The sequence below is a fragment of the Orbicella franksi genome, chromosome 4, assembly GCF_964199315.1.
Source record: "Orbicella franksi chromosome 4, jaOrbFran1.1, whole genome shotgun sequence".
In the NCBI taxonomy this organism is placed as follows: domain Eukaryota; kingdom Metazoa; phylum Cnidaria; class Anthozoa; order Scleractinia; family Merulinidae; genus Orbicella; species Orbicella franksi.
Genome location: NC_138148.1, coordinates 15,904,083 through 15,915,165, shown reverse-complemented (window position 1 = coordinate 15,915,165; position 11,083 = coordinate 15,904,083).

Sequence of the window (11,083 nt, the reverse complement as noted above, 5' to 3'; positions counted from 1 at the left end):
TCCAGCAGTGCCCATCCCCGCCCGGGCTAACCCCCGGGCATTAGCATTTTTTAAAAAGTTTGGCAAATTACCCGGGATGGGGACACCTAAGCTGTCTAAATGCCCCGGGGTGGGGACGAAGAAAGAGGGCAGATGCCTCGCCCCCGGGATCGTCGCCTTCCAACACCTCCACAGTTTTTTAATTAATCAGTGAATAAAACGGTCAACTGTTGAGTATTTTAATGCAACGGTAAGACTTCAAGGACAACAGTACGTGTTAGTTGATTCTGATAATATTTATTTCTTTATAGTTGTTTTTAACACTTTGCTAGAGGATAGCTGGGATTGCGGCGGATGTGTCCCCAGCCGCGAGCGATGATAGGCGCCTGTATTCGCAGGCTACTTTTTCTGTGAAGAATCAAGACATTTTAAATGATGATGCATTGCTTTTTAAGCTCGCAGGATCTGTCTTGAAAACCGCATCATTTGAATTCGCAAACCTTGAGTATTTTACCTCCACTTTCATGAATTTACAAAATGCTAGGCTAGTTTTGAATGCGAAATGCGAAATAGTCGTGTTCATGTCAGTGATTGTTTTGTGATGAACAAAACATAGTTCACCTCGTCGCCTATATTTATACGCTTACAAGTAATGAAGAAATATGTAAAATTGAGAAAACATACCTTTAAAAGCACCTGCAAGTTTCTCTAGTCCCTGACGGACAAGCCATTGTTCGACAAACGCCTCTTCTTTCCCGATTAACTCATCCATGCCACTTTCCAAAACACGTGTGTCGACTGCTCGGGGATCGCCCCGGGGTACGCAAATGCCCAGCCCCCGGGCCGCGATAAAATTGCGGATACCCCACCCCCGGGATTTACAACGTGAGCAAATGCCCCGCGGTTGCCCGGGTGGGATGGGCACTGCTGGAATTGGCTGATGCATTACCCATTGAAAGTCATCACAATAAGCTCTGAGCTTCCATCGAGATGCTAGTCTGGGCGTAAAGGAGCGTTTGATTAATCAATCTAAAACAGATCTTAAGGAATAGACACCCAGATGATCTGGAATACTTGTCTGAGTATATCGTTGGCAGTGGGAGCCACGTGTAGTATTATCATGCTCGGCAATTGAAGTTATTGTGTAGAAAATATCGCACAATTACACAGCCCGGGGAGCTAAGATAAATTGTCATTGCTTTAGGTGACCATGCATGGCTGCCAATGGCTTGCCCAATCGCTTGGCCAATGGCTCGTACACGCAACGAATCGTTAAGGTCCGTAAGTAACGACCTCCAAAAGAAGTGAGTCCATCCCCCACCCGCTGAAAATAGAAGAACTAGGGTTTAAAAGTATAATTATTTTTCCAATTAATAACCTGAATAACGTACGACAAACCGATGACGATTCAACTTGGGAAGGTATAGCTTATTCCAGCAGGCGTCATGGAGCGCCCTGGTAAAATAAACCCCGCAAAATTTTCATCAAGTAACAAGAAGGTACTAGCAGAGCCTTTTCTTCAAATTGAAATTACTAAAGTTGACAACTTTGCATCATATTTAACAGGAACGCATAAAAAGAACGTTTAATTATATTGAAATTAAAAACTCGACCAAAGCAGTTAAATATTTATAAAGCACACTAACGTAGCAGTACTTCATAAACAGTAAATATAGTTTAAGGTATCTTACATCACGGTCTACATATAAAGTGCCCACCCATGTTCCAGCAACATAAGTTTGAACTGGAACGAAGAATTTCTAAACGATTTATAAGAACTTAAAGTTTTTACGAATTACACACAGAGCCTTAGAGGAATACAGTCCTGTTCTCATAAATTTTTTTTAAAAAACCAATGAAGAGATACTTACAGTAGAAGTCATTTGCGTCCCCTCATGGGGTTAGGGACTCTCGCCCATATCAACTTTCTTCTCGCTCCTAAGTTCTCGCGCGTTTAGAGATACGCGACACTCGCGTTTTAGGTGACGGAATCCCAACCAATGCTTACACACGTGTATTTCACTTCTTAAAGTCTATGGATTTGGACAGTTTTTGTGTTGGAGGTTCTTGCTCATTTATATTTTCTTCTCTCGCGTGTTTTCGCGCGTTTAGAGATGCGCCACACTCGCGATTTCGGTGTCGACATCTCAAACTATGCTTAGTGCACTTTTTAATGATGCTAGGTTTCGCCCTTTCTCAAATCTACACACGTGTATTTCACTTGTGCAAGTGTATCGATTTCGACAGTGTTTACGTTGGATATTCTCGCCAATATCAACTTTCCTTTCTCTCGTAAGTTATCGCGCGTTTCGAGATGCGCCACACTCGCGTTTTAGGTGCGGGAATCCCAGCCAATGCTTACCTAACTTTTAAAAGATGCTACTTTTAGCCCTCCCCCAAATCTACACACGTGTATTTCACTTGTGAAAGTCTATGGATTTGGAAAGTGCTTGGGTGAGAGATTCTCGCCCCTATCAACATTCTTTTCTCTCGTAAGCTCAAGCGCATTTAGAGATGCGCCACACTCGCGTTTTAGGTGCGGGAATCCCAGCCAATGCTTACCTAACTTTTTAAAGATGCTACTTTTGGCCCTCCCCCAAATCTACGTGCGTGTGTTTTACATCTGGAAGTCTATCAATTTGGACAGTGTTTGGGTTAGAGATTCTCGCCCATATCAACTTTCTTTTCTCTCGTAAGTTGCCACGCGTTTAGAGATGCGCCACACTCGCGTTTTATGTGCGGGAATCCCAACAAATGCTTACCTAACTTTTTAAAGATGCTGCTTTAGCCCTCCACCAAATCTAAACAGGTGTATTTAGCTTGTGGAAGTCTATCGATTTAACCAGTGCTTGGGTAAGAGATTCTTGCCAATATCAACTTTCTTTTCTCTAGTAAGTTCTCACGCGTTTAGACATGCACCACACTCGCGGTTTTGGAGTCAGGATCTCGAACTATGCTTACTAAGCTCTTTAAAGATGCTAGATTTGGCCCTTTCCCAAATCTACACACATGTATTGTACTTCTAGTAGTCTGTCGCTTTGGAAAATGCTTGGGCTGAAGATTTCCGCCCATTTATAAGTTTTTTTTTCTCTTGCGTGTTTTTGCGCGTTTAGAGATGCGCCACACTCGCGATTTCGGTGTCGCCATCTTAAACTATGCTTACTGGACTTTTTTTTGGGATGCTAGGTTTGGCCCTTTCTCAAATCTAAACACTTGTATTTCACTTGTGGAAGTCTATCGATTTGGACAGTGTTTAGGTTGGGAAGTCTCGCGCATTGATGCTTTTTTTTTTCTCATGCATGTTTTCGCGCGTTAAGAGATGCGCCACACTCGCGTTTTACCTAACTTTTTAAAGATGTTCCTTTTAGCCCTTCCCTCAAATCTACACTCATGTGTTTTACTTCTGGAAGTCTACTGATTTGGACAGTCTTTGGGTTAAAGATTCTCGCACATATCAACTTTCTTTTCTCTCGCAAGTTCTCGCGCGTTTAGAGATGCGCCAAACTCGTGCTTTAGGTGCGGGGATCCCAACCAATGCTTATCTAAGTTTATAAAGATGCTACTTTTAGCCCTCCCTCAAATCTACACACGTGTATTGCACTTGTGGAAGTCTCTCGATTTGGACAGTACTTGGGCATGGGTGAGAGATTCTCGGCCATATCAACTTTGTTTTCTCTAGCAAGTTCTCGCGCGTTTAGAGATGCGCCACACTCGCGATTTCAATCTCGTTATCTCAAAGTATGCTTACTGGACTTTTTAAAGATGCTAGATTTGGTCCTTTCTCAAATCCTGACACACGTGTATTTTACTTGTGGAAGTCTGTCGATTTAAACCGTGTTTAGGTTGGAGATTCTCGCCCATATCAACTTTCTTTTCTCTCGTAAGTTCTCGCGCGGTTAGAGATGTGCCACACTCGTCTTTTAGGTGCGGAGTTCCCAACCAATGCTTACCTAACTTTATAAAGATGCTACTTTTAGCCCTCATCCAAATCTACACAGGTGTATTTTACTTGTGGAGGTCTAGCGATTTGGACAGTGCTTGGGTTAGAGATTCCCGCCCATATCAACTTTCGTAAGTTCTCGCGCGTTTAGAGACGTGCCACTCTCGCGGTTTTTGGTGTCGGTATCTCAAACTATGCTTACTGGACTTTTTGCAGATGCTATATTTGGCACCTTCTCAAATCTACACACGTGTATTTCACTTGTGGAAGTCTATCGATTTGGCCAGTCTTTGGGTTGGAGATTCTCACTCGTGTCAACTTTCTTTTCTCTCGTAAGTAATCGCGCGTTTAGACATACACCACACTCTCGTTTTAGATGCGGAAATCCCAGCCAATGCTTACCTAACTTTTTAAAGATGCCAGTTTTAGCCGTCCCCCAAATCTACACACGTGTATTTCGCTTTTGGAAGTCCATCGATTTGGACAGTGCATGGGTAATAGATTCTTGCCCATGTCAAATTTGTTTTCCCTAGTAAGTTCTTGCGCGTTTAGCGATGCGCCACACTCGCGAGTTTGGTGTCGGGATCTTAAACTATGCTTACTGAACTTTTTGAAGATGCTAGATTTGGCCCGTTCTCAAATGTACACACGTATATTTCACTTCTAAAAGTCTATCGATTTGGACAGTGTTTGGGTTGGAGATACTCGCTCATTTAAATTTTTTTCTCGCGTGTTTTCGCGCGTTTAGAGATGCCCCACACTCGCGATTTCGGTGTCGGCATCTCAAACTATGCTAACTGGACTTTTTGAAAATGCTAGATTTGGCCCTTTCTCAAATCTACACACGTGTATTTCACTTGTGGAAGTGTATTGATTTGGACAGTGTTTAGGTTGGAGATTCTTGCCCATATTAACTTTCTTTTTACTGGTAATTTCTCGAGCGTTTAGAGATGCGCCAAACTCGCTTTTTAGGTGCCGGGATCCCAACAAATGCTTAATCAACTTTTTAAAGATGCTATTTTTTGCCCTGTCCCAAATTTAGACAAATTTGTTGTACTTCTGGACGTCTATCAGTCTGGACAATGATTGGATTGGAGATTCTCACCCATATTAACTTTCTTATCTCTCGTATCTTCTCGTTGTTTCGATATGCGCCACACTCCCGTTTTAGGTGCGGGGCTTCCAACAAATGCTTACCTAACTTTTTAAAGAGGCTATTTTTAGCCCTCACTTAAATCTACACACGTGTATTTTACTTGTGGAGGTCTATTGATTTGGACAGTGTTTGGATATGAGATTCTTGACCACATCAACTTTCTTTTCTCTAGCAAGTTCTCGCGCGTTTAGAGATGCGCCACACTCACGGTTTTGGTGTCGCGATCTCAAACTATGCTTAATAAACTTTTTTAAGATGCTAGATTTAGTCCTTTCTCAAATCTACACACGTGTATTTCACTTGTGGAAGTGTATCGATTTGGACAGTGTTTAGGTTGGAGATTCTCGCCCATATTAACTTTCTTTTTTCTCGTAAGTTCTCGCGCGTTTAGAGATGCGCCTCACTCGCGTTTTAAGTGCGGGGATCCCAACCAATGCTTACCTAACTTTTAAAAGATTCTAGTTTTTTGCCCTCCCTTAAATCTGCACACATGTGTTGTACTTCTTGAAGTCTATCACTTTGGACAGTGTTTGGGTTGGAGATTCTCGCCCATATCAACTTTCTTTTCTGTCGCATGTTCTCGCGCGTTTCGATATGCGCCACACCCGCGTTTTAGGTGCGGGGCTTCCAACCAATGCTTATGTTACCTAACTTTTTAAAGAGGCTACTTTTAGCCCTCACTTAAATCTACACACATGTATTTCACTTGTGGAAGTCTATCGATTTGGACAGCGCTTAGATATGAGATTTTTGGCCGCATCAACTTTCTTTTCTCTAGCAAGTTCTCGCGCGTTTAGAGATGCGCCACACTCACGGTTTTGGTGTCGCGATCTCAAACTATGCTAACTAAACTTTTTTAAGATCCTAGATTTGGCCTTTTCTCAAATCTACACACGTGTATTTCACTTGTGGAAGTCTATTAGTTTGGACAGTGTTTGGGTTGACTATTCTCTCCCATATCAACTTTCTTTTCTCTCGTAAGTTGTCGCGCGTTAAGAGATACGCCACTCTCGCGCTTTAGGTGTGGGGATCCCAACCAATGCTTATCTAACTTTTTAAAGATGCTACATTTAGCCTTCGCCAAATCTACGCACATGTGTTTTACTTCTGGAAGTCTATCGATTTGGACAGTGTTTGGGTTAGAGATTCTCGCACATATCAACTTTCTTTTCTCTTACAAGTTGTCGCGCGTTTAGAGATGCGCCACAATCGCGTTTTAGGTGCGGGATTCCCAACCAATGCTTACCTAACTTTATAAAGATGCTACTTTTAGCCCTCCGCCAAATCTACACAGGTGTAATTTACTTGTGGAGGTCTATCGATTTGGACAGTGCTTGGGTAAGAGATTCTCGCCAACATCAACTCTCGTTTCTCTAGTAAGTTCTCGCACGTTTAGAGATGTACCACACTCGCGTTTTAGGTGCGGGAATCCCAACAAATACTTACCTAAGTTTTTAAAGATGCTATTTTTTGCCTTCTCCCAAATCTAGACAAATATGTTGTACTTCTGGAAGTCTATCAGTTTGGACAGTGTTTGGGTTACAGATTCTCGCCCATATCAACTTTCTTTTCTTTCGTATGTTCTCGCGCGTTTCGATATGCCCACACTCGCGTTTCAGGTGCGGGGCTTCCAACCAATACTTACCTAACTTTTTAAAGAGGCTATTTTTAGCCCTCCCTTATATCTACACACATGTATTTTACTTGTTGAAGTCTATCGATTTACACAGTGCTTGGATATGAGATTCTTGGCCACATTAACTCTCTTTTCTCTAGCATGTTCTCGCGCGTCTAGAGATGCGCCACACTCACGGTTTTGGTGTCGCGATCTCAAACTATGTTGACTAAACTTTTTTAAGATGCTAGATTTGGCCTTTTCTCAAATCTACACACGTGTATTTCACTTATCGAAGTCTACTGATTTGGACAGTGTTTGGGTTAGAGATTCTCGCCCACATCAACTTTCTTTTCTCTCGTGAGTTCTTGCGCGTTTAGAGATGCGCCACACTCCCCTTTCAGGTGCAGGAATACCAATCAATGCTTACCTAACTTTATAAAGATGCTACTTTTAGCCCTCACCCAAGTCTACACACGTGTATTTCACTTGTGGAAGTCCATCGATTTGGACAGTGCTTGGGTAAGACATTCTCGCCCATATCAAGTTTGTTTTCTCTAGTAAGTTTTCGCGCGTTTAGAAATGCGCCACACTCGCGATTTCGGTGTCGGCATCTCAGACGATGCTTACTGGACTTTTTGAAGATGCTAGATTTGGCCCTTTCTTGAATCTACAAACGTGTATTTTACTTGCGTTAGCCTGTAGCTTTCGACAATGCTTGGGTTGGAGATTCTCGCCCATTTATCTTTTTTTTCTCTCGCGTGTTTTTGCCCGTTTAGAGATGTGCCACACTCGCGATTTCGGTGTCGCCATCTCAAACTATGCTTACTAAACTTTTTGAACGTGCTAGATTTGGCCCTCTCTAAAATCTAAATACGGGTATTTCACTTTTGGAAGTCTATTGATTTGGACACTGTTTGGGTTGGATATTCTCGCCCATATCAACTTTCTTTTCTCTCGTAAGGTCTCGTGCGTTCAGAGATGCGCTGCACTCGCGTTATGGAGTACTTACCTCCCTCAAATCTAGACACGTGCATTTCATTTCTGAAAGTCTATCGATTTGGACAGTACCTGGGTAAGAGATTCTTGCCAATATCAACTTTGTTTTCTCTAGTAAGTTCTCGCGCGTTTAGAGATGCGCCACACTCGCGGATTTAGTGTCGGGTTCTCAAACTATGCTTACTGGACTTTTTAAAGATGCTAGATTTGGCCTTTTCCCAAATCTGCACACGTGTATTTTTCTTGTGGTAGTCTGTCGCTTTGGACAATGCTTGGGCTGGAGATTTCCGCTTATTTATATTTTTTTTTCTCTCGCGTGTTTTCGCGCCTTTAGAGTTGCACCACATTCGCTATTTCGGTGTCTGCATCTCAAACTGTGCTTACTGAACTTATTGAAGATGCTAGATTTGGCTCTTTCTCAAATCTACACACGTGTATTTTACTTTTGGAAGTGCATCGATTTGCACAGTGTTTAGTTTGGAAATTCTCGCCCATATCAACTTTCCTTTTTCTGGTAAGTTCTCGCGCGTTTATAGATTCGCCACCCTCGCGGTTATAGTGTCAGGGTCTTAAACTATGCTTACTGGACTTTTGAAGGTGCTAGATTTGGCCCTTTCTCAAATCTACACCCGTTTATTTCACTTGTGGAAGTCTATCGCTTTGGTGAATGCCTGGATTAAAGATTTTCGCCCTTTTATATCTTTTTTCGCTCACGTGTTTTCGCGTGTTTAGCAGTGCGGCAAACTCGCGTTTTTGATGTATGTTTACGGGGCCGTTTGAAAATGCTATTGTTGGCCCTCCTTTAAATCTACACAAACGTTTTTCACTTGTGAAAGTCTATAGATTTGGACAGTGCTTAGGTTGAAGATTCTCGCCCACATCAACTATCTTTTCTCTCGTAAGTTCTCCCGCGTTTAGGGATGCGCCACACTCGCGTTTTAGGTGCGGGGATCCCAACCAAGTCCTGCCTAACTGTTTAAAGATGTTAGTTTTAGCCCTCTCTTAAATCTACACACGTTTATTTCACTCGTGGAAGTCTATCAATTTGGACAGTGCTTAAAGTCGCCGAGACCGGGCTACGTGCTGCGTGATTTTAACCAACTTTGGGTTGATTTCCAGGAACTTGGGCAATATTTCCGAGTCCCAGGGACTCTAATATAATTTGAAAAGACTTTGGTTTTGAGTAAAATGGACAGAGGAAAAATTTTCGAACGCTAAGTTATGAGCAGCCTGGCCGAAGTATAACCATTTAGCGACTTGAAAGTCGCCGAGGCCGGGCTACGCGTAGCGTGATTTTGACCAACTTTAGTTCAATTTCCGGGAACTTGAGCGAAGACTTTGGTTTTTAGTGAATTCGACGGAGTTTTTGAACGCTTGGTTATGAGCAGTCTTCGTGAAATATAGCCACCTAGTGACTATAGAAAGTCGCCGAGTCTGGGCTACGCACAGCGTCATTTTGACCAACTTTGGGTCAATTTCCAGGAACTAGGGCAATATTGCCGAGTCCCAGGGACTCTAAACTAAAGCGAGAAGACTTTTGTTTTCATTGAAATGGGCAGAGGAAACATTTTTGAACGCTTGGTTATGAGCAGTCTAGTCTTGCCGAAATATAGCCCCTTATTAACTCACTTAGTGACTATAAAGTCGCCAAAACCGGGCTACGCGCAGCGTGATTTTGACAAATTTTAGGTCGATTTCCAGGAACTTGGAAGATATCTCCGAGTCCCAGGGACTCTAAACTAATTCGAGAAGACTTTGGTTTTGAGGGAGGGAGGGCTAAAAGTAGCATGTTTAAAAAGTTAGAAAAGCATAGTTTGGGGTCCCCACACCAAAAACGCAATTCTGCCGCATTGCTAAACGCGCGAAAACACAAGAGTGAAAAAAAAGATATAAATGGGCGAAAATCTTTAACCCAAGCATTGTCCAAAACGAGAGTATTCCACAAATGAAATACGCGTGTGTAGAATTAAGAAAGGGTCAAATTTAGCGTCTTTAAAAAGTCCAGTAAGCATAGTTTGAGATGCCAACACCGACATCGCGAGAGTGGCGCATCTCTAAACGCGCGAAAACACGCGAGAGAAAAAATATAAATGAGCGAGAATCTCCAACCCAAGCATTGTCCAAAACGACAGACTGCCAAAAGTGAAATAGACGTGTTTAGATTTGAAAAAGCGCCAAATCTACATCTTTAAACAGTCCAGTAAGCATAGTCTGAGATCAAAACCGCGAGTGTGGCGCATATCAAAACGCGCGAGAACTTACTAGAGAAAAGAAAGTCGGATATGGGCGAGAATCTCTCACCCAAGCGCTGTCCAAATCAATAGACTTCCACAAGTGAAATACACGTGTGTAGATTTTGAAGGGGGCTAAAAGTAGCATCGTTAAAAAGTTAGGTAAGCATTGGTTAGGATTCCCGCACGTAAAACGCGAGTGTGGCGCATCTCCAAACGCCTAGAACTTAAGAGAGAAAAGAAAGTTGATAGGGGCGAGAATCTCTCACCCAAGCACTGTCCAAATCGATAGACTTCCACAAGAAAAATACACGTGTGTAGATTTGGGGGAGGGCTAAAAGTCGCATCTTTAAAACGTTAGGTAAGCATTGGTTGAGATTTCCGTACCTAAAACGCGAGTGTGGCGCATCTCTAAACGCGCGATAACTTACGAGAGATAAGAAAGTTGATATGGGCGAGAATCTCCAAGCCAAACGCTCTCCAGATCGATAGATTTCCACAAGTAAAATACACGTGTGTAGATTTGAGAAAAGGCCAAATCTAGCATCTTTGAAAAGCCCGGTAAGCATAGTTTGAGATGCCGACACCAAAATCGCGAGCGTGGCGCATTTCTAAACGCGCGAAAACATGCGAGAGAAAAAAATATAAATGGGCGAGAATATCCAACCCAAACATTCTCCAAATCGATAGATTTCCACAACTAAAATACACGTGTGTAGATTTGAGAAATGGCCAAATCTAGTATCTTTGAAAAGCCTAGTAAGCATAGTTTGAGATTCCGACACCGAAATCGCGAGTGTGGCGCATCTCTAAACGCGTGAAAACACGCGAGAGAGAAAAAATTTAAATGGGTGAGAATATCCAACCCAAACACTCTCCCAATCGATAGACTTCCACTGGTGTATAACACGCGTGTAGATTTGAGAAAGGGCCAAATCTAGCATCTTTGAAAAGCCCAGTAAGCATAGTTTGAGATTCCGACACGAAAAGCGCGAGTGTGACGTATCTCTAAACGCGCAAGAACTTGCTACAGAAAACAAAGTTGATTTGGCGAAGATCTGTCACCCAGACACTGTCCAAATCAATAGACTTCCACAAGTGAAATACACGTAGGTAGATTTGGGGGAGGGCCAAAAGTAGCATCTTTAAAAAGCTAGGTAAGC